Source organism: Adiantum capillus-veneris, chromosome 2 (genome assembly GCF_014529385.1).
Source record: "Adiantum capillus-veneris isolate H3 chromosome 2, ASM1452938v2, whole genome shotgun sequence".
Taxonomy (NCBI): domain Eukaryota; kingdom Viridiplantae; phylum Streptophyta; class Polypodiopsida; order Polypodiales; family Pteridaceae; genus Adiantum; species Adiantum capillus-veneris.
In genome coordinates, this window is record NC_140932.1 from 117215482 (window position 1) to 117240897 (window position 25416).

The window sequence follows — 25416 nt, forward strand, 5'->3', positions numbered from 1 at the left end:
TCTTCTTTAGCTTGCAATCTGTGTTAGAGAAGGATCTTCTCTTCACCCAAGTTCTGCTCTTTTCCGCGTGCGCACCCCTTGGCGGCCTTGCGCTCACACCAAGGTTGTTTTTTCCCACATCCCGTCGATTGGCCGGCCGCTAAGTGCACGGTCCGCTCTCAATGAGTGAAAAGAGGCACAAGGGGAGGCTCGACAAGCCCTTCTTTCTTGGGATTCCTGTCACTCTTCAAAAACACGATTAGGAATCGAAACGCCCAGGAGGACTTGGGTTACGTGCGAACGTAACAAGCAAAAAAAAATTATGTGGTTCTTATGGTGCTTTCCTTGAGTGATACAGAACACTGCCAAAGCTCTGATACCAATGTAAGGTGCAACGGAAGTGAATGTTGAACTTTGCTCAAGATGAGTGCTCCGAACTGTGCTCAAGAGTTCCTTTAACTTATGGAAGGGAGAGCCTTCTGTTCTTTGATGAGAGAGTGCAATGGACACAAACAAAGTGAATGGACACTGTGAGTGAAGGTGCTGAAACTGGGAGATAGAAAGAGAAGAGAATACGACACTAGAGACGTTGTAAAACCCTCCTCCGAAGGCCCCACTCTCGATGGCGAGAGTGGTCTACTATTGATTGCACAATCTGGTACAAGATGCTGAATGCAAATCTAATGGCTATGTCGATGTCGACGGAGTGGACGACAAGGACGATGCTAAGGCTGAAAACTGAGTGCTTGGGATGCTTCATGTCGGGTTGTCTTTTCTTGCTTGGAATGGTTGAATCTGCTGGCTTCTATCGGCTGTATTTACTGATGAAAAACGCTGATGGCTGAGGTAAAAACGCTGAGTTTGGCTGGGGTTTCCTTGCCGAAGTAGTTGCTGCAATGTGCACTTGTTCGCTGAAATTGCCCTTGCTGAAAACGCTGGACAGCTGCTGTAAAAATGCTGAAAGGGGCTGGCTGAAGAGAAACGCTAGGCAGCAGGGAAAACAAACGCTCACTGAAGAGGCTTGTGTTGCCAAATTCGTTGGCTGAAAACACTGCTTGGAAACGCCAATGCAAGGCTGAATTTGCTGAGCAAAAACGCTGGCTGAGGCTGCTCCAAAACGCTAGGTTGAGGGTGGGGAAATCATCTTGCTGAGAAGGCTCTCTAGAGGCCTTCTGCACTTGAGTGCCTGATGCTCTCCTTCTTCTTCTGCCAGATAGTGCTTGCTTTGGTTTGCTTATATATTATCTTAGCAAAATTGCCCTACCTACTTTCCAACAAAAGTCACTTAAAAATAATAAGTGAAAAATGTCAAAAATAGGGAAAATAGGTCTATGCACTGTAAAAATGCTCTTGATGGGATCTGATGGGAATTTGATGGTCATGCTGTGTGCAACCAGAGGATATGTATCTACTCTAAGTGTCTGGTCATGCACGGTCTGCGAACAGACTCACAAAAGTGCCAGATCACTTCCTATTCTAGACTGACTTGACTGAACTGAACCCTAGTCATGCTGTAGCTTGTCCACGGACACACAGGGTTGGATGTGTCACGTGGCATGCAAATCTTTATCTTCTGAATTTTGACTCTATGTCGGTGATGATGTCGATGACGACGATGCACCGACGACACGCTGAAAACGCAGATGCCGAAATCTGTGTTTTCCGGGCTGAAACTGCAAACTTTGCGAGATTTGACTGTGCGGCAAGGATTTGTTGCGAGAAGGTGAGATCTGCGAGGTTCGGGGGTTCTACTGTGGGTACTAACTGCTGAAAACTGAAAACGCTGATGCTATCTGAGGTCTTGTCGCGAAGATCTGCAAAAACACTGGACTACCACGCTGAATCTGTATTCTGCTCCAAAAATGCTAGGCTGAATTCTGTCCTACGAGGGAATCTGCTAATGCTAGAGGATCTGCTGGTCTTGCTGTCGCCAAGAATCTGCAATTGCAAAAGCGCTGGCTGATCTGATGCAAAAACGCTAGGTTCTCAGATGGACGCTAGGTCTACTGCGGGTGTTGGTCTTGCTGAGAAGTTGCCTGTTGAGCAAGGTGCTCCTGCTGCCTCTTCTGCCAGAAAGTGCTAGCTCTGGTTTCCTTATATATTTCATTAGCAAAATTGCCCTACCCAGTTTCCAACAAAAGTCACTTAAAAATAATAAGTGAAAAATGTCAAAAATAGGGAAAATAGGTTTAATGCACTGAAAAATTCCCTCAGGGATTCTGATGGGAATGCTGATGATCATGCTCTGTGCAACCAAAGGATATGCATCTAATCTAAGTGTCAGGACATGCACGGTCTGCGAACAGACTCACAAAAGTGCCAAATCACTTCCTATTATAGATTGACTTGACTGAACTGACACATAGGGTTGGATGTGTCACGTGAGAGAGAGAGAGAGAGAGAGAGAGAGAGAGAGAGAGAGAGAGAGAGAGAGAGAGATTGACACTAATGAAAGTAGAAAATCAGAAGTAGGTTAATGAAAAACTAGAATGCAAATGGAGAATACAAAGTCCGCTCAAATGCTTGGGATATGAGTAGATGCAAAGTCTGTAGCTTAGGCTTCTTTTATAGAGTAGGGAGAGAGCATCTAATGGCATAAGCAGTGATGTCAAAGTGCACGCTTCCAAAGTAGAGGAGGTTTCCACTAGTTGGTGGTGCAGATGTGTCACACACCCCAACAGAAAGAAGAGTCAACACAAAGCAATGGAGTTCCGCTTCCAGATGCACTAGCCCCAGAGCTTGGTGCCCCTTTTGATATCTCTTTGTTTACTGATGATCTAAGGCCCAAAGCCAAAAGGCATCAAATATGCAAAGTTGCATCCATAGAGCAAATCCCTAAAAATCCGGGATTTATATACCCTCCCTAAAAAGCCGCTGTGAATTCCAGGATGTCCATACAAGTGCCACATCATCATATTTTGAGGTTTCAAACAGGTCCACTTGATTTCGGCCACTTTTGGGCGCTTAAACAAGTCCTTTTTAAGTTAGTATGCCGCATCATCACATTTGTGACACTTGTCCTCCTGCTTTGTCTACTTAAAGCCAGCAACAACCACAAGATGATCAACCGACACAAGATGCCTTCTAGGTGACGCATCAGGCAATGCAAAGCACTGCAATTCAGAACCCCGCAAAAGAAAATCGAGGCAAAGGTGATGATGACCGAGAACTGCTCATCTACGTGAGTGTCCCAGTGTCCACCTTGGGACTCTTATGCTGGATCATACAAACGAATTCCAAGTACTGATTGAGAATGCTATGGAAGTGCATGCTGCCTACCAACAGCATACCCGAGAATGAACGGCAATGGCATTCAAAAAGTCAAGAAAGAACATGAAGAGGATGTTGGCTGAGCTCCAAATGAAAATCAAACAGCTTGATTTGCAAAACACAAAGCTCAAAGCTAAAGTGAAGGAGCAGATTGAAAACCGGTACAAGTCGTTGAAAAAACACCATGAAAGACTCTGACAGACTACATAATTAAGCACTTGAAATGCAAGTCAAAATATCGCAAGAGCAAAAGGACAAAGCTGAGGACAATCTGCAAGCGAATTGCTTACACTCTCTCTCTCTCTCTCTCTCTCTCTCTCTCTCTCTCTCTCTCTCTCAGTGCATATGATGGTTCTACTCCCTTGCACATATAGTTTCACATCCATTACAGTGAAGAGCATCCCCCCATACACTCGTTAATGTGAAGGGTCCTCGACATCAGCGCGCTGCTCTCAGCCGGTGGAAGTGCACATTCAGCCTCGAATAACTGGGAATAGCCAATTTAAAATGCAATACTTTAATGTGCACAAACCCCCCACCCCCCCCGCGGGGCGAAAAGGCAGCATCAATCACTATTTTTCCTTCCTGCAGAATTCGCTATGGGGCACACCACATAGACTTTGAGGACCCTCCAAAGGCCCTGTTAGAGGGCCTATGGGGGAGACCTCTTAGAGATCCATTCCCCTCATACACACAGGTCCCCCATGCCAGTCTATGTTATTTTGTAGCATGGTTCATTTTCAGCACTTTTGTCCTTTTCAAAGGACACACACAGTACATTGTTCTGTCTCATAGCCAGACTATGGACTCTAGAAGACATTAATAAAGTGCTCTCTCCCTCCCTCCCCTCGTTTATAAGTGACACGGGGTCCAAGTAGAGGGGTCGACGGCAGGGAAGCTTTTTCAGCGACGGGAGCGATTGGGGCCGTTGGATCGACGCAGCAAGGGGGCAAGATTTATATAGCGCAAGAGTCGCATCCATTTCAATCAATCGCGCTAGGCGAGCTGGATAAGGCGTGGGCAGGTCAAGGGTTCGAGACCCGAGCGGCAATCGGTGGGGAATCTTTTCTTAAATCTGTGTAGATGGGATCAACAGTGGATTAAACCCTCACTGTAGATCCCACTACTTTCAGCATGTCACTTATAAACATGGACTCCCTCCCTCCCTCCCTGGAGACCCTCTCTCTCTCTCTCTCTCTCTCTCTCTCTCTCTCTCTCTCTGTGAAATATGTTACATATTTACAGATGTGTCATAAAGCCCTGCCTCATGTCTGCCTCTGTCAAGGCATAACAGTCCTCTACTATCTTCTGCTTGATCAGATTCCAGGGAATCAAGGACCTAAAGTTATCTTGGTGTTCGTAGTGACATTGGTTCCTCGCGGTCCATATGAATCACAATATCCAGCATCCATCTCTCTCTCTCTCTCTCTCTCTCTCTCTCTCTCTCTCTCTCTCTCTCTCTCTCTCTCACACACACACACACACACACACACACAGCGAACACACAGACACAACCAGTCTCACAGCATGGAACAAGGACAAAAGCTCTACCTTCAAGAAAATAAAGTATGGGGTTATCGATACATTGAATGCTGCTAAAATTTCTGGCTGCTTCTCTGCTTCGACCTTGAGACGCATAAAGAGTAATAAGACGGTGAAATGTGTGTGTGTGTGTGTGTGTGTGTGTGTGTGTGTGTGTGTGAGACAGAGAGAGAGAGAGAGAGAGAGAGAGAGAGAGAGAGAGAGAGAGAGAGCGCACCCGGAAAAAGCGAGCTTGAGGGGTGTCGACACAGAGTTGGACAAACAGAGGGTCGATGCTGTCATGCGTGCCCTTGGACCAGAAATGCAAAACGATGCTGACATGGCATGCCAGGAGTTGCTGTAGAGCAGCCTCACCTCTCAATTCCTCCACCCGCTCCATTCTCTCTCTCTCTCTCTCTCTCTCTCTCTCTCTCATACACATACAGCAGCAGCAGCAGCATTCAGTTGTATGTTCTCATCCTGCGACACTTGGCAATTTCTCACGAGCCTCAACGACTCAAGTGCGTCTGTACGGCCCATGTCACACGCGGGCGCTGCTAAGGAGCTGCTCGATTGAGTGAGAGGAAAGCTATTCTTGGCCATCCTCCGGACTAAGGGCGTGGTCACGGGAGGCTTAGTTTTTAATAATTCGCGATAGATTCTGACCACAGCAGGTAAGGCTGCTCAGAGGGTGATAGGGAGCAGCCTATAATGAGAGGGAGTGTGAGGCGCAGACAAGAGAGAGAAAAAGAGAACTCATCGGCACACAACGGGGCTAGTTTGAAAACTACACCAAAAAGGGCACAGTCACAAGTTCTCACAGCAACTATGTCTGTGGAAAGTTGCATGCTGTCAGGCTTGGTCGGCTGCTGTCTGTGGAAACTAAGCCTGCGTGACCATAGCCTAAGTGAAGGGGGCATGGAGGCGTGCGATATATGGTGAGACCATTGAGTACTGTAGATCTTGTCGGCGCCCAAGATTACTTTTTGTACCCGAGATTACTTTTGATAAAAAAAAATGCACGAGTGCTCGTGGATAGGACATGGGAGTCGCAAAGGTGAGGTCATGGGTTTCAGGACGCAGTGCGAAGTTTGTCATGATCTACTTCTCCTTCATCCCACCATAGATCCCACCCCCTCAATGCCCGTGTCACTTAGTCCCCAAGGCTACCCATGTGTAAGGGTGGTTTAAGATGGACAACAAAGTTTGCAACTTGGGAAGGGGATTTCAGGTGGAAGTATGCTCGACAAAACTGACCCCCCCCCCCCCCCCCCCCCCCCCCTCCAAAAGGGGGCGGAAGAGATCTAACAAGTGAAAGATCACATGATAGAGATATCTATTAACAAACACTACTAATCATTAGATTCCCAAAAGAATTGAGCTTGATTGTACTTGAATACTTCAATGAAATAAAGCCAAATTGACCTCATGATTTGAAATTTCATTCATTGAAACATAAAACACCATGTAGTAAATCCCAACCCATATTACAAAATCTCAATTCGACGTTGATGATGAAGATTCATCTGACATATCATCACCAAAGACTTGTTGTACTTTATTCTTTGCATATTCTTGGTACAATGTTTTTTCAAGATTGTTACAATGATTGGCACCTAACCCAAGGTCGTTTATCACTCCTCCTTGAACATCTACTTCATAAGCACTTTGAGCTTGCTCGATTGCATCCTCTGACCTTGTGGAATTAATAGCTTGAATTTCCACCATAGAGTTTGTTGCAGTTTGTTGGTTCTCCTTGAGAGAATTACCAATCGCTAGGTTGGCTTCAGCATCACGCACCCATTCCATGTCAAAAGCATCAGCATACTGTATACAAATATTTTGTAGCACAAGGCACGCAGCCACTAGATCAGGCACATGATATAAATCCATGTCACATCTCTTCAACAAGATGCAAAACCTTGCCTTTATCATGCCAAAAGCTTGCTCCACCATCATACTAGTGCTAGATTGTACGAAGTTCCAAGAATGATACTTCTTGTGTGACAAGCCTTCTTTTCATCCTTTAAAGGGCACCAACACAAATGGTTGTACTGGATAAGTGTAGTCTCCTACCAAACAATAATTGCCTAGCTCACCTCTAACACATTTCTGACCCAACTCACTATGGGTGAAGTTTTAGCAGTCATGGATTGACCTTGCCCATCCAACATCATAGTTCCAAACGGGAACACTCGGTTGTCATTGTTATGCAAGAAGATTGAATGAAATCCTTTACGATTGAAGCATCCACATGGTTCTCCTTTGGCGTAATGATGGGAATATGTGAGCTATTAATGGCACCAACAACGTAGGGTATTCCTTTGAGGGCTTCAAATTCACTAGCTAGTTTCTCAAAGTGAGAAGGAGAAGGTCAGTGAATGTAGGCCTCTCTCAGCCCCGATTTGATAATAGGCTTGCAAAAATCATGGACGATGCCATATATGTTCTCTTTGCACACACATTTAAAGTCACCCAAAACTTCCAAAGTTGTACCTCAAGCTAATCTCAGCATAGCAATGGTCACACGTGTAGAAAGGTCGATGCTTTTGTGCATGTTTGTGACATGCTTTTCCATGAAAGGGGCCACCTTCCCACAAATGTAATGGAAGGTGTCCTTACTGACTCGATGCGTTTCTTAAACATGCTTCCATTGTAAGATCCTAGAAGATAGTTGTCAACAAAATTTTGGGGTTGGGCATAAACCCAAGATTTTCTATGCTCACAACCTCTTCTTCTGTCAATGTTGATGTTGACTGATCGGCCCATACACTAGAATAAATGCAGCCATGTTTGAAAGAAGGCCACATTATCTTGGTGTGGACCATCCTTTAGCAATTTTGCAATTGCCATGGAGCACAACCGAGCACATTGAAACACCACCCCTCTAGACATCGTTCTTGTAACCTGTAGGTTTACAGATGCAATGTAACTCATCAACAAAAAGAGGCAAAGACACAATAAAGAAAATAGAAATAAATAAATAAATTTTACAACTCGAGCCATATATAGCAAGATGGGATTTTGTTAACCCTCACGCACATTCCTATCACCTACAATGGGCGTTGTATTATTTATTTGGTAGAGTCAGGTACCGGGCTTGTCGGTCCAATAGGAAAAGGGTAAGAGTGATCGCCGATGAGAGGCGCACTCTAACTGGAACATTCAAGGGATTAGTTGGTTAAGCATGGGCGCCCAAGTGTGAATGGGGCGATCTCATATAAAAGTCAACTAAACCTAAAATTCACTCACTCTCTCATTTGTGCAATTGAAGAGTGCTCTTGCTCCATCTCCATCTTCTTCTTCTTCACCTCTTTGTGTGTGTGTGTGTGTGTGTGTGTGTGAGAGAGAGAGAGAGAGAGTGTGTGTGCGATCGAGCATTGTGACAACGGCACGGCGGCGGCGAAGCGGTTGAGCGCGGTGCAGCGGTGGCTCCTTCTTCTTTGCGGCGAGGAATCCTCCACGACAGCAAGCGTAGAGCGGTGAGTGACACACCATCACCATCTTTGAGAGTACTAGTTTAGGCTAGTTGCGTGCTTGGAGCCATTTGTGGCTCGCACACAGTGTATCGGCAAGTTCCTTGCATTGACACGTGCGACAGACGCACACATTTTTGGCACCGCTGCCGGGGAATGCCATACACTAATCTTGAGTGGCACTATGTGCTTCTTTGTGGTGCAATGTCAATTGTAGGAAAGGTAGGGAAGGAAGGTGTGTGTGTTGAGAAGAAGGATTTTGTTTTGCTACTGTGTATTTCTTTGTTAATGAAGTTTTGAAAGGTACTGTGTTTTCTCTGTGATAAGGTGTTAGTATTAAGGTTGTTAGTTCTGTGTAATGTAAAGTACAGTAAGTAGAAAGTAGATCTGTTAGAGCTAATGAAGTGTGTTAGTGTGTAACAGTAGGTGTATTAGTTGTAAGTAGGTAGGTAGAGTGTGTGTGCTCGTGCGCAGGCCGCGGTGACCTTATCCCAAAATTAAAAAATTAAAAAAATAAAGGTAGGACCGGGATCAGGAATACCTCCCAGACCCAAGCCCAAGCTCACGCTCAGGCTCAGGCCTCATTCGCCCTTTAAAATTACGTATTTTAGCTTCACAAGTAGCTAAAAATCGACTTTTTTGAGGACTAACAGAGCTTCAGGTGACCGAATGTTGTGCTGTACAGCACACCGCGACCCTCTAAGTGATATGCTCGTTTTGAGCTATCACACACTTTAATAAAAAAACTGATCATTAAAAAACATTAAAAAACGAGTGAAAACGGACGCCTAAAAAAGTAAGCGGTTAACCTCGAGGGTATTCACCGACGCTTGTAGGGTGCCAAAGGCACATGCATCTGCGCTCTAGTCGTGTGCTAGAGACGGAGCAAGTAGAGAGAATTTCAACTTACGCGAGTTCTCAATATCCACCTATCTTATGTTCCGGGCCCTCGGCGGGGACCCAAGGTAGTACAAACCAAGACCCAAACATAGCGGCTAGTGACTCTTTCTCTGACTACGACGTCATGGAGGGTTTCCCAAGGCCTAATCCCGATAGCTCAAGCCAAGACATGCATGCCATGGGCCCGCGGTCCGGGCCGAGCGTGCTTAGCCGCTTGAAGGAAACCTTTAGTAGAGCCACTCGCTCCGAACATGGAGCTAATGATGTAAATGAGGGGGGTGGGGAAGTAAATTCTCCATTCATGACCAACGTAGACCCTATGCCCTTAGAGAGTGTGCACGTGAATACTCTATTCACTGCACCCCGTGACTCTTCAGAGCTATTCCCCTCCGAGGTTATATTACCTGATGGTAGAAGCCTTGCCGAAGTGCAAGAGGTTGAGCGGTATATCCTTGCAGCGAGGGAAAAGGAAATCGAGAGCTTACACAAGGCAGAGCAACTAAGAGAGTTAAAAGCGAAAGCCCCTATGTCAATATCCTTGCTAGGAGAGCAATCGAGTGCTCCTGACTTAGCAACCGCTAAGGGCCAACCCCTAGAAAGCAACATTGCATCTAGCTCAAAGGACACCTCTAGCACCTCAATCCTAGATGAAGCATTCTTAAATAAGAACTGAGAGTACAAACTACAAACGAAAACTCTAGTCGACCTATACACAGGTCACACCTATCACGTGGGTTGGTTAGATGTCCTACAATCCACAACGGGTGCTACTAGTGTGGAGGATCAACAACAAAGAGTTTGTGAGGTCATCCATAGGGTTATTGAGTTAGAGAGACAGAACAAGGGGATCAACATGCCTTCAACGAGTCTCATGAGATTCTTGGATACAGGAAAAGGCTAAACAACCGACCTTATCGCAAATGGAGACTCCCTCGGTAAGTCCGATGGATCCTCCATATGTTGTTTCGCCAGGGGTCTCAGTGCAATCTGAGCCCACAAGTGATAGCTTTACCTTTCCAAGCCTAGCTCATCTTTCCCTTGATGACACCATGGCTACCATGTCTACCCCAATGATGGGCATGCCAAGAAACACGCCATGGACCTCATTTGTTAGTAAAGCACCGCTACATGATAGCTCAATGCCCGCAACAATACCTACAAGTGTGTACCAATCGTATACACCCATGGGTGTTTCAACAACCTATGATCCACAACCACAACACCCAAGTTCTTATTTCCATGGGACTATACCGGCTAGCATTAGCATGTCACATCCGACGTTTGCAATGCCCAGGGCCACCCATATGAACCTTGGGCCACCACATGGCACAACACCGTACCAAACATGGAATCCAAGGGCTTCCAATACGCCAAGCCCAATGCCAATACCTACTCCACATGTAGTCTCTAGAGCACCTTCACCCATGGTGCTTGCTCACTTAGGTGACTTGGCAACATTTGCTCAAGCTATTGGTCGATCTATTGCTGAGAATATGCATAACACGCCTGATAGAGAGCCTAGAAGTAAGGTAGTACAAATAGCCAAGCTCACACAAAAATTTAGTGGAGACGGGGATGTGAGAAAGCATATCGAAGTGTTTGAACAAATATGCGATTCTCTAGGAGAACACAATGACCTGCATAAGAGTAATCTTTTAAGCCTAACCTTAAGTGGGAAGGCAGGGGATTGGTAGAACCCTAAGGATGGAAGAAAAAACGATTTACCCTACTCTTAGGAGACTGTTCTTATAAGAATACATACGAGAGGGAGTGCTTTGGGGTGTAGCCTCTCAGCTCCAGAAAGCCCAACGAGAGGAAGGAGAGTCAGTGTAAGAGGCTTTATTAGTCGCTTGAAGCATTTGAATTCTCGTTGTAATCCAAATGAACGCTTCAACAATAACCAATTGCTTGATAGATTCATTAGGGGATTACGACATGAGGATATCTACAATGGCGTAGTCATTAGAGGTATCACCACTTGGGAAGCAATCACCACCAATGCGATCCAACTGGAGGATAATTTAATGATTCAAGGAGAAAGAGTGTCTGTTGAGCCTAAATCTATTAGCTCGCAAGCATCGCGGCATCAACCAATGACCCTAAAGCCTATTGCTAAGGAGCCAAAGATATCTGAGATGACTTTAGCAGATCTCACCAAGGCTATTCAAGAGAGTCTTAGAGACAATTGTGCTCCGCAAAACAATCATATGTATCCAAGAAGGGAGCAACAATGGTGCTCAGTATGCTATGGACCGCATAGTACCAGTGAATGCCCTACTTTTAGAGTAAAATTTAATGGGAATTGCAATGCCTGTGGAAGGTATGGTCATCAAGCTAAGGATTGCATAGTATTTAAGCGCGCGATGGCCAATAGACCAACCTTAGCATAGACACACACCTCGAGTGGCTGCATTGATGCCGGATCCACCTCTTGAACAAACAGCACAACACATGGTCCCTAAGGCCCAAAATGTTGTTCAAAAAACACCCTTACCACCTCCAGTGCTAGGAACGCAACCACCACATCCGAGAATCACTTCTGTGAATCAAGTGGATTGTGAGTCATCTATTGCTTGTTTGGAAGGCTGTGAGGAAGATATGGACCCTAATATTGCCTATGGGATGGATGTGCTTGAAGAAAGTCCACAATACTACATGGAGGACTATTGGGGACAAGTCAAACCTGTATATCAAGTAGCTGCTCTTGCGGCAAGAGGCCAAAATATCAATTACACTGCTAAGTGACTACCTCTTCAATGCTATGAGTGTGGAGGTCCACATTCTATAGCCGAGTGTCCTATTAGGCTACAAAAGAACGCCACACTAATGCAAACCAATCACGTCTACAATGCCGATACTCGTGTGTAATCGATGTGGCATAGATAATTTGATTGTCCAATGTCCAAATAATCCAAATGCACCGAAGATCACACCATTAAACTTGATTGAGGTTATCGAGGAGCCATCACAAAGTATACCTGTGGTACCAATAAACGTACTCATAGGATCGATGCTTCAAAGAGGAAAAAGACACGGCATCAATTGCCCAATCTCAGAAAAAGAAGAAAAAACGAAGGAAGAGATCGCAAAAAGCAGCGAAGTCAGACCCCAGTTCAAAGACCAACATAGGGACTGGTGACAACCCCGTATATATGAACGACGCTGAAGAGGATTTTGATTCTGGAGAAACCATGGAGACCAAAACGACCACTAAGATAGAAACCAACAAGGAAGATATTCATGACCCACAATGGCCAGGATCCAAGAAGAAGATAGGAACTTATCCAAACCCTACGGAGGAGATCAAGCGAGTCAAGCAATTAAGGAGTTTGGTAGAAGATACCCAAAGGGATCTAGAACCAGCACCTAGGCAGATCCAGATTACAGACACTGTGTTCCCTACGCAACAACAACCTCACCAAGTCCATAGACCCTTAGCCATACCTAGTGTCATCCAAGAAGAAAGTGACTTAAAGTCATGGGCTTCAGAAGTTAGAACCACCATCATGTCCAAACTATACAAAGACCATGAGCTAGTCTCAGCTCTTTGAGCCTTCCTCAATGGAGAACTAAAGTTTGGGCTACCACAATTTGCATAGATGGATGGAGCTGGGGAGATGCCAATAGAGGAGGAACACTTAGATCCACAACCCAACCTAGATGAGAACCTTGTTATAGAAATACCTGTTAACAAGTTGGGACAATACTTTGAGGGTGATGAATCCAATGCGACCATACCAATCACTACCAAGGGATTAATTGTGAAGGTAATCCTTGATGGTGGCGCTGGGGTTAGCATTGTGACTAAAATTGCTGGGAAACTATGGAAAGACCTCATCTTGCGACCACAACCATAGTAGTGAAGATGGCCAATGGGTCTTTTGTTAAACCTATTGGGATGCTAGAAGATCTCACGATCAAGGTCTTTGGACATAAAATAAGAGTTACCTTCATTGTTATGGATTTCTCCAAGCACACTATGGCATCGGAGATGATCTTAGGACGTCCTTTCATGAGGGAAGTAAAAATGGTGTATGACTGGTCTAAAAACCATGTCTACTTGCAGTTCCAAGATTCTGTCATTCGAGTGGATCTGATAATTGGTCGAGCACATCCTCTAGCAAACACGTTCATAATTGATCATAGATCTGACACCATAGTTCACTCGGCCCCATTGCAGTATTGTTACACGTGTAAAGCAGACACTGATGTTGGGGAAGATTCTCCTTATATGGATGTACTACCTGGGATGACTGAGTTGGACAATGTGGATTGGGTTCACCTAGCGGCAACCATAGACACTTGGGGAAACAGTGGGACAACCTGGGTAACACCTGAGGGGGATGCTATGCCCGTACCCTTAAATATGCTACAAGCAATGCATATAGTTTTTTGACAAGACTCACCCTAATATAATGAAGAAAACATACAAGTGGGTCCCTAAAGATTCTTTAGCGATTATAGCTAATGCTAAAAAACAGAAGCCTTGTAAGAAACGTCCCACTCGCTCCAAGAAATGTAAGGAAACGTGGCGTTGGATTCCTAAACGACTATTGGAAGCCCAAGGCTACTATCAAGGAAATGATCAATCTGGGTGCCAAAACGTAGATTGTGTTCTTACCTGTCACCTGACCCATGTGCGCCCAATCCTGTAGCTCCAAAACGAATTGACGATCGTGAAAGAAAAAAATCACAGAATGCTACACACCCGCTCCAGAGCTAGTTTGGGTACCGAAGAAAGAACAATTTGTTCCACCTAGCTCAGGAAGGGGGGAGTCCTATGAAGCTTCTAGATTCTCATGTAATGCATCCATAGAGGTAAAAGCTTCTCCACAGCCTCCACCTACAATAGTGGACCTCCATAAAGTTACAAAGGAATCCACACCTCCCAGTGTTCAAGAATCACCTGATGAAGCACTTTAAGTTTGATCCTGGGAGAGTACCTTACCACCCTTGCAACTCGATGAGGCACCTAAGGTAATAGAAAACTACTGGCAAAAATCATCACCTATTACCAATTGGAACAATTGGTTTCAAAGGGTGACGATCACATTTTAAACAATATAACCTACCCAAGGAAGGGCGGAAGTCCTCATTCATGTCATCCTATTGAATTATTTCCCTCTCAACCTTCCTCCTTGACCTCTCAATCTCCCAATCTTAGGGAATGTATATATATAGCCTTATACTCACAAAAAAGAAAAAAAGTAAAGAGCAAGAGTAATTTAAAAACGAGTATGCACAATAAAATTCATAACATTGACCAAACCTACACATTCACATCCGGTACACTGAAACAGAAACCCATGTCATCAAACACCTTTGATCCTCATCACTCGAGTGATGGAGGGTAGGTAGAATTAGTACGATAGGAGTGTTTCTGTTTTAGAGTTGAGTGATTTGCAAAGTTCTTTTTTCCCATTGATGTGCCTCCTAGAGGTATTCTTTGTGTTTCCTAGTGTGTATAGGAACGTGTTGCTGTTGTTAGAATTTGGACCTTCATGGAATCTTTCTCTCGTTCACACTTCAAATCAAGCACAACCATCAACACAAACACGTGTTTCTTGTCCATTAGCATTGCCCCTTATCTTTTTGCATCCATGTTTGTCTGCTTTAATTGTGATTGATAGCATAATATCAAGCACATTTGCTTAGTATCAAACACTAAATTCAATGTAATTTTTTGTCATAAGCACTTGTCTAGGTTTAAAATCAAGCAATCCGACTAAGCTAGTTTGGCCAAGCTAGGCGTTAGAGATCTTCTCTTAATACCATGGGGAATGCCTTCCTAATAATCAATGGCTACTTAGGTTCTTAATCCGATTTAGGCAGCATTGTGTGAAATGTACTAGGGCTTTCTAGTGGGCTTAGTCCCTATTGACCTTTAGCTTAAGTATTATAAAGGGAGTTTACTAGTATGATGAGCCTGGGGAGGGTAACAATGTTATATGACCCCCCAAAGTTACAAAATTAAAATGTTGAAAACGAACAAACAAAAAATCAAAGTGCCACAATTTAAAATCTTAAGCTGGAAGAGAAACCTCAGCTTGATTTGGTACTCCACTCACATGTATCGCCTATGGTACTAGAGCCCTAGAGGTTCCCAGTGTGGGCACTTTTCCCTGAAAAGCAAAAAACCCAAGGCATACAAAATAAGCACACACATCAAAATTGAATCACTATGAAAAGAATTTGGGGGGTCAAAGAAAAGGTAATCAGTCAGGCGATGATTTCATGAGAAATTCTTTTTATCGTAGCTTAACTACAAGGTCTTCTAGGTATAGCCTCTAGTCAGCCCTCGGACATGAAATACTTGGCTCTCGCGATTAAACAACTTAATTGACCAAAGGAAATTGAGAAGCTTGCCCATGGTATTAATAGTCGATTTTTAGTGCCTTTCCACCGTTAAATTAGCGACCCCATACTTATTTAATTTTTTACCTTTACAACTGTTTATGCATTTGATTATATTACAATTTAATGTTTATTGCTGAAAAATGGTTTAAAATTCTGCTACCAATCAATTTGTCTGCCTAAAACTACATATGCTTTTTAATTGTATATGAGAATGCAATTACTGTGCCAATGTTGTTTGATTTTGCAGTGACTGAAGAAGGCTAAGGACATTCATCTCAAATGCTCTTCCACCTCGACGAACGAACTTCAACTCAATAGCTTCCGAGGATAGAATCTACATAAGGAAGGGGGACATGTTAACATTCACGCACATTCCTATCACCTACAACGGGCGCTGTATTATTTATTTGGTAGAGTCAGGTACCGGGCTTGTCGGTCCAATAGGAAAAGGGTAAGAGTGATCTCCCGATGAGAGGTGCACTCTAATTGGAACATTCAAGGGATTAGTTGGCTAAGCATGGGTGCCCAAGTGTGAATTGGGCGAGCTCATATAAAAGTCAACTAAACCTAAAATTCACTCATTTTCTCATTTGTGCAATTGAAGAGTGCTCTTGCTCCATCTCCATCTTCTTCTTCTTCACCTCTTTGTGTGTGTGTGTATGCGAGCGAGAGAGAGAGAGAGAGAGAGAGAGAGAGAGAGAGAGAGAGAGAGAGAGAGAGAGAGAGAGAGAGAGAGAGAGAGAGAGAGAGAAACAAATTTACACCTAAAATGTATTAGAATGGCTGACAATAGTAAAGAGAATGAAATTGATGTTGATAGCATTGGTTTTGATAATGAAAGAGCAACTAATGATGCCCCTATGCTTGTAAACTATCTTGTTTCTAGGCTACAAAAAGCCCTAGGCAACCCATCCCTCCAAGGTGAAGTGCTACAACAATTGCGCACCCATGGTATTCTTCAAACTCCCCACCAAGAAGAGAGAGTAAATAGGAAGCCTCCTAGTGAGACTTCCAAAAGAGGACTCTCTCCGATAAGGGAAGAAGAAGAGGATCCATACGAAGGGCTCAAAAATCTACTACTTGATGACACATCTCCTTCCCAAAGGAGAACTCAAGTTTCAATGGTAAATCCCCCACTAAAAGAAAAAGAAAGAAGTGAGTCTCTTGCCACCTTGGTGGAGATGGCTCCACAAAAACGGTGGGAAAAACACTCTCCAACACCCCCTAAACGGAGAAGACCATCGCACACTTCTCTACACTATAATTCAAAGAGGGACGAGAGAAAACAAGAGATGAAAAAGGCAAGAATGAATTCACCCTCTTCTCCATCTTCTTCATGCTCTTCCTCTTCTGAAGAAAGTGATGGTGCAGGCTAGAGGGAACAAGGGAAGAAAAAGGCAAGAAAGAGGCCACCCTCTTCTCCATACTCCTCATACTCTTCCTCTTTGAAGAAAGTGATGGTGCAACTCATGAACCACCTAAAAGAAGAGGCCATAGGAAATCCTATGCCACATGGAAGAGGCCGTCCAAGCTCAAAAAGTTCAAAGAGGGAGGAAAGAACATCTCTTTCCTTACCTACGATGGCACCTTTGGTGCTACGGACAAAGTCTTGGCCTTTATCCAACAATTCGATGCGGCGTTTGGAGATGAGGGCTTCACGGAGTCCTCTAAGCTATGCCATGTAGCTGTGCATTTTCAAAAGTCCACCAGGCAATGGTGGTCTAGCCTACGAGCAAACGATGAAGCTCCATGAACATGGAAAGCTTTAAGAGCTTCCATCATGAAGCAATTTTTGGCTACCGATGCCAAAGACAAAGTACTCACCAAATGGCAAATCTTGAAGCTCTTTCCCTACGAATCTATTCACAAATATGTAGACAAGTTTTGGGATTTACATTTCAAAGCCACTTAATAAAAAAGATGGATTTTGGAGAGCAAAAACAACAATTTTGTGCGGGTTTAACCGAGGATATGACGGAGTATGTTAACTCCCAAAGGCCACGCACCATATCTGTGGTCATACACCATACCATGGTGGCTTCACGAATCAACTTCCAACAAGGGGCTAAGAGAAATCTTAAGCCCACGGAAAACAAGGGCCGCAATGAGCCTAAGGGGAAGGACAATGTCCAAAAGTCTCCTAAGGGCAACTCTAATAACAACAAAGCTAAGGAGAAGGGAGTTTACAAGGGCAAAAACAAACTCTCTCCAGAAGAGGTTGAGCGTTATCACAAGGATAACCGTTGTTTTAAATGCGGGGAGCAAGGCCATGCCTACCGTGCACGCCCCCAAAGGAACACATGCAATGATCCTCCTAGAGCTTCCATAGTTGAAGTTCAAGAAGACGACGCTCATCGCAAAGGATCTCCACTATGTTATGCTTGGGGAAAGGTAAGAGAACACGATGCATTTATTCTCTTTGATCCTGGCTCTACTCACAACTTCATCTCCATGGAGTTGGCCACCAAGCTAGGTATCCAAGCATATGAAATGGGAGATGAAGTGAACACGGAAAAGGGACAGGAGGCCTCGGTTACTCCCTTGATTGGGAAGCTAAGGCTCTATGTCCAAATTTATGTAGATAAAGAGGAATTTTTCATATCTCCTCTTAAGTATGAAGATGTCATTTTAGGGGCACCATGGCTTGATCGCATGGCTGTTGACATCAAGTTCCCTGAAAGGCGTATTTACTTTACGTACAGGGAGAAGACTATGTATATAGATGCTAACGAGTCGGGTCACACTATACCCCTTGTACATAATGATAAGTCAGTAAAGAGCTCTATTTCCGCGTATATGATATTAAGACTCTCAAAATGAACCTAATGATTTGTCAACTAAAAATGAAGGGAATAAAAAAGAATTAGAGTTGTTAAATTTTCTTAGTGGATTCCAAGATGTTTTTATTGATGACATCCCTAGTGAGCTATCTCCAAAACGAGGGGATGACAACCATGCAATTGAACTTATTCCAGGAAGTTCTCCGCCTAATAAACCTCCTTATAGAGTTTCTCAAGCTCAATAAGAGGAGATTATGCGGCAAGTGCATGAGTTAGTTGAGAAAGGCATAGTTAGGCCTAGCTCATCTCCATTTTGTTCACCCGTGTTATTAGTGCAAAATAAAGACAACATATATCGTATGTGTGTTGACTATAGAGCACTAAATAGGATCACTATCAAGAATATGTTTCCTGTTCCACGGGTAGAAGACCTATTTGAGAAGCTATAAGGGTTGACCTACTTCAGGAGGATTGACCTAAAAAGTGGCTACCATCAAATAAGGATAGTTGATCAAGACATTGTAAAGACCGCATTTTGCACTATGTTTGGTCTTTACGAGTACATTGTCATGCCTTTTGGCTTGACCAATGCACCAGCTACCTTCAAACGAATGATGGAGAAACTATTCAGGCCTCATTGCAGCTTCACTGGAGTGTTCTTTGATGATATTATCATCTACTCCAACTCTTTGGACGAACACCAGCGACATCTCTAGGTAATTTTTCAAGTTCTAAGAGAGAATAGGCTTTTCGTAAATTTTTTAAAAAAGTGATTTTTTCTTGTAAGAAATTCAGTATTTAGGTCACATTATCTCTCAAGATGGTCCCAATTTCAAAGATGTGATTTCAGCCCTTGCACTAGGGAAGAAAGAGGAACCATTCACCATACAAGATGGTTATCTTCTTATGGCAATAGGCTATGCGTTACTAGCTCACTACGTGAGAAAGTGATGTATGAATCTCATGCTTCTCCTTATACGGGGCATATAGGGATTCAAGCTACCCTAAGAGGGATAGAACCTACTTCTATTGGCCTACCATGAAAGAAAACATACAAGAGTATGTCTCAAAATGCGTGGTTTGCCAAAAGACGAAGTTTGAGAGGGGGAAGCAACCCAGTTTGCTTCAACCTTCGCCAATCCCTAATTCACCATGGGAGAGCATATCCATGTATTTCATCTTTGGATTGCCCAAGTCTATCCATGGGAATACGGGAATATGGACGATAGTAGAGAGGTTCAGCAAACAAGCTCATTTCATACCTATCAAAAAGACTATCAGAGCCCATCAAATGGCAACCCTCTTCATATCACAATTCTTCAAGTATCATGGCTTCCCAACATCCATAGTGTCGAAAAATGACTAGTAGTTTTTGGAAGGGTCTCTTTGAGAATTTAGGGACAAGGCTACACTTCTCTTCGGCCTATCACCCGCAAACGGATGGCCAAAGTGAAATAGCTAACCTAACAATTCTTGATCTACTAAAAGCTTATGTAATGGAAGTAGATCAAAGGTTCCAATGGGGGAAGTACTTATCGTTGGTGGAGTATGCCTACAATAACACTGTACATACCTCCACGGGAAAAGCAACTTTTGAGGTAATTGAGGGAAGATCCAAAAGTCCCCTGCTACTTAAGGTACATGGGAAGATCTTCGCTGCAGATGAGTATAGCGGAGACCTACAAGAATCTTTCTAAAATATTAAGGATGTTATCTCTATCTCATAGCAAAGGAAAAAGGATTCCGCTAATAAGCACAGAAGAGCTCAAGCCTTTAAAGAAAATGATTGGGTCTTGCTTAAGTTTCCAAAGGCTTGATTACGGTACACGAGGGGCAAGAATCCTATGGGACACCAGAAGTACTATCCTAAGCTAGCAAAAAGGTAGTATGGTCCCTTCCAGATTCTTAGGCCTATCAATAAGATGGCCTATCAATTCAAGTTGCCCGACCATTGGATCATACACAATACTTTTCATGTGAGCCTCTTGAACCCTTACAAAGGTGAGACACCCCATGAAGCAACCAATGAAGACCCACCGGAGATCGAGGACCAAGAAGAGGTGCTGCAGCCCGAGTCCATTCTCTGACATGAAGACAAGGTATTGAGAGGCAATAAGATTATCCGACGGTATATTATTAAGTTTAAGAACTATCCTTTTGAAGATGCTAGATGGATGCAAGGCATACAGTTAAAGGATAATCTAAACCTTGTCAATGCTTACAATGCTTCCCTAGAGTAAGCAAATGTAAAAATGTTTAAATGAAATTTTTTATTGCATTATAAGACTCTCTTTTTCTTTATTGTGCACAAATGTTAAGAAATATGCATGCTTAGGATCAAGTTTGTGGAGATGACATCTCCCAAACACCAAGTAGAGCTTGTCACTCTACAATGGAAGATTGATAGTACTAATGTGCAAACATGCTTGTGGAAGCTTAGGCTCTCAAGCGCCAAATGGATTAGTCATCCATTCTAGAACGGTGTCGTAGGGTAAAATAGGGATCCTCTACTCGCTAGAAAAAGGACTAATGATGACTAGGCTCTATCGTCTCTACCTCATAGTCGAGGACCACTATGATTTCAAGAGAGAGGTAATGTCATAATAACTAATATCTAATTATCCTAAATGATTTTCTCATGTTAAATTGATCATTTAATATATGGAGGGACCAGGGGAGAAAAAGCTAGAATATTGGTAAGGCTAGCAAACTGGTCACAATAGGGATCCAAAGGAGGGAAAATAGGGATCCAAAGAGGGACCATCTGCAAAAGAGCAATGTGCATCAATGGGATTTAAAGACCCTAAGGTTTAGCCCATTAAAACTTCCAAAAAGCTTAGGTTTCGAAATTCAAATGAAATTTTCAATGGTCAATTCTTAGGGAAGTTGGATGCTTTAGGAAGACCACAAAGTCTTCCCACATCCCTAGATGGGAGGGGGAGAGCCCTAAAGGTAGGGGAAGAGAGAGAAGAGGTGAGAGAACACACACACACACACACACACACACACACACACACACACACACACACACACACACACACACACACTCAAGGCTTCCCTTTATACAAAGGGCATATTAGACACATGTCAGGCTCCTAGCCCAGTTGCCCCCAATTCCCGTTCAAATCTTATTGGATGGCCATAGAGGTGGACCAATGAGAATAAGGATAGAGTAAATTTAGTCTAATTAATTTAAAAACACTTGATAAAAGAACCAATGAAAATTAAGTCTCCTAGAAGATTATTGGACAGACTGCAAAGGGGTCCAATGAGAATTAAGCAGCCCAATGGCTTGCTTAGTTCCTATTGGCCAGAGGGAAAAAACGTCTAATGGGGATTTAAATGAAATATTTGAATTACCTAAACTCTCACTAAAGGGGAAAGAGGGACACTTGTCACAAGGCTCTCCATTTGACCTCTAATTTTCTATGGGCTAAGCTTGGCATGAGCCAATGAGGGGCCAGGAGGAGGAAATAGCAAGAGGGGTCGACCAAGAGTGAGAGGGGGCTGATTTTGCAAGGCATTATGGCACACACACTCACACAAACTCATGTGTGAAGTAAAGAAGACTATCTCCTTCTCAAGCTTTAATGGAAAGCTCATCATCTACTCCAAGCTTGTGAGAAGGGAGGCCTACACCAACAACCCTTGGCTTTGTGATGCAAATCCAACCAAGAGCCAGGATCCAATGCATGCTCATGTCCTCTACCATGCTAATTAGTAAGCTATGCTAAGCTATTAAGAGTGATTATGTGAGGAGAAATACTTCTTTCTCGTAAGAATACTTTGTCTTCCTCTAGATCTACTCTCATACCCCGCTAGCTCTCACCATCTTCGAAGGTGTGTGAGGTCTTGGGTCTGAGACTGTGAGGGAATTAATGTTGTGTTTTTCAAGTGTAAGCTTGGTGCTTGAAGCTTCCATTTTCATTGCACCAACAAGTTATCCAAGGAACACAAAATATTGTATCGTAAAATGTCTCCCTTGATGGGGGAAACCTATAATACAAAGCCTTTTGGAGGGGGGACCGGCTCCATGTACATCCGGTCCTCAACTGTCGTCAATAGCTCAATTTCTCTCTCTTTTTGAAGTATTTTTCATGCCTAATTATAACAATGTGTTATGGTTTTGTTGCTCTCTCTCTCCAACTAAGCACTCTTGCTATGCTCATTAGGAATATATTCTTAATGAAATGCTCACTACGTCTATGTTAATTTCTGCTACACATAAGTTACTACCCCATGAGATGTTACACATATGTACCTCAACTACACAACCACTACCCACCACGGCAGGCTGTAAGCAACAAGGGCTTCCTTCCCCGTAGATGAGAACCCCACAACACTCACGACCAAAAACTGATAACAAGTTGACTAGGCACCTTCCCTACTTGCTTATAAGTTGGAATTAACTTATGCACAAAGTTCCCATTCGACATCAGACCCGCATAACTCTCACTCATCTAAACTAGCACTTGACACACAACACATCTGCACATTTTGTAAATGCATCATCTATTTACATACATGAGGTCCTAAAACATGAAACCCATCTTCTCAAAGTATTTTGTGTGGTCCACATTATCCCGTAAAAACACGTCACAACGTATTGAGCCAATGCATCAAATAGGCATTGAGAGACGGAAGTGCAAAACAGACCGGGTGGCCTCTACACCAAGACTATGCATGATGGTCTCATCATGGGAGGTACACAATAGGGGCACCAGCTAGCAAGATATGCGGCTATGACGCATACATATACACAATGAAACATGCCATGGAAAACAATTTCAAGATCCACGCCAAAGTGTGGGATGGGGTGGTTGGAAAACAAGATGAGAGGAATGGTGAGTCATTAGGAAGAGGATGGGGTCTAGGAGGGCCTCTTTATTTGCCATGAGCTTATGGAGGTGATTTACATTTTGACAAATAGGTGTATGCCATGTGTGTAAGAATGGTGGGTGTGTAAGAGATGTGTAAGAATGATAAGAGGATGCACTCCATCCCCCTCCCCACAAAAAAAAAAGGAGATGGAAAATTCTATGATTTTTGGCCTTCCATAACTCCCACATATGATCTCCAATTTGAGTGGAGATCATAGATATGGAATCTACGCATCAATCTCTTTCCATTAATATGCTACATGATATGGTTTTACCCGCTAGATTTTAAATTTCATTTTGGGGAAAAATTTGAATTCAAATAAACTATCTGTTTTGCCTGTTTGAATTCAAAATCTCTCCTTTGATTACTTTCTTAATACTAAAGGTTTGACTTCCTTAAACTGCCAAATAAAGAGGCCCTCCTAGATCCCATTCTATTCCTAATGGAGTGGGCTTGCTACTCATGCATGTAGTAAAGAAGATAATGAGGTAAGGGAAACATGCAAGTATGCTCATTTCTCATACCAGAGGTGGAAAATCTGCACACCTCAAGATGCAAGTAGCAAGATGATAGGAATATGAGAGGGAGAGTGTGTGTGTGTGTATGGTGGCAAATCTGTGCACCTCAACATAAGCAAAATGGAAAGAAACAAGCATAAACCATACTCAAAGGTATTCCTAATGGCTTAAAAAAAATTAAAAGGTGTTTCTAATTCAAAGATTCCTTTAAACTCTTTGGTACCCTCTTGCTCTCCTGCTCCACCTTCTCCTCCTCCACTATTCCAATGTTGTGCACATACCTATCTACTACCCCCAAGGGATTTTTCGTGGCTCCCCTCTCACAATTGTCCCACCCTTGAAAAACGGATTTGCATACTTTGCCTTGTCACCATGCATGAATAGCACAACATACAAGTGTATGATCATTTTCCAACTAGCTTCATGTGGAATGCCTTCCCATCAAAGCCTAATATTGCTCTCGCTAGTGAGGGTTTTTTATAACAATCTGAGTGCCACCACGGAAACACAGGACTCCACTTCTCTTTGATTCATATACCTCTAGGCGACAAACCGTAATTGCATATGAAATTGGAACTTCTCTCCTACATGCACACGAGAGAGAGAGAGAGAGAGAGAGAGAGAGAGAGAGAGAGAGAGAGAGAGAGAGAGAGAGAGAGAGAGAGAGAGAGAGAGAGAGAGAGAGATAGAGAGAGAGAGAGAGACAGATCTGTGATGTCCTGCTGCTGCTGCACATGACTACCGACTCCAATACACCTTGTGCTGCGTTCACTACTATGGGAGATGAAAAATATTAGCCCTGTGTCGCACGCCAGCAAAGAAGATGTTGGCAGAGGGCTATACCAACATCTTCTTTGCTGGCGTGCGACACAGGGCTAATATTTTTCATCTCCCATAGTAGTGAACGCAGCACAAGGTGTATTGGAGTCGGTAGTCATGTGCAGCAGCAGCAGGACATCACAGATCTGTCTCTCTCTCTCTCTATCTCTCTCTCTCTGGCGCATATAAGGTCGTGATGTCTCGCTTGTTGTGCGCTGGCAAGAGGAGACTCTCTCTCTCTCTCTCTCTCTCTCTCTCTCTCTCTTCAATGGATGAGAAAGAGCCGGATCACTATGGAAAGTTACTTTTACACATGTGTAATAGCACGGGTATGCTCATTGCCAATGGTGTATCTTTGTGGAGTGGAACCAATGGATTTACGTGTAGAAGACATAATGGGGATAGTGTGACTGACTATATGCTACTCTCTGAAGCCATCATGTATCGTATAAAGAGTTTTATGTTTGGTCAATGGACCCCGGAATCCGACCATCGCACCTTATGTATTGACCTTTCATGTGGAGAAGCAACTAAGCATGATAATCTTAGCCAAAGGAAAGAGAAGTTATCACTATGTATGGATTTCAAACGGGCACCAATGTACATTGAAATGGTTGAGCAAAAATTATGGATGACAAAGCTTCAATGTGATGCACCATTGGAAACTAAATGGGAAGCTTTCAAGAAAGCTATTTGTTCTTGTGCGGAAGAATGCTTTTCCATAAAGCATCTCCATGGTATCAACAAAGATAGATCACGCAAAAGGTGGTTTGATAAAGAATGTCAAGATGCTCGAAAGTCCTTGATAAAGCTTGATGCAACTATGGACAAAGACAACTATCAAAGTCATTTGCATACATACAAGGCATTGATTCAAAAGAAGAGAAGAAGATGGGAAGTAAAGCAACAAGAATT

The 25416-nt window shown here is 43.4% G+C and overlaps 1 long non-coding RNA gene across 1 annotated transcript in view; it reads right to left on the reverse strand.

Annotated features, from left to right (window-relative positions):
• LOC147463453 (uncharacterized) overlaps nucleotides 1–5148 on the reverse strand; it is a 48324-nt gene extending 43176 nt beyond the window's left edge. Inside the window, exons 1-2 of the long non-coding RNA XR_015190215.1 lie at nucleotides 5009–5148; nucleotides 4801–4865 (exon numbers count right to left, since the gene is read on the reverse strand). This is a non-coding gene — a long non-coding RNA (uncharacterized LOC147463453). The remainder of the gene's footprint in view (nucleotides 1–4800; nucleotides 4866–5008) is intronic.
• Between the last annotated feature and the right edge of the window lie 20268 nt (nucleotides 5149–25416).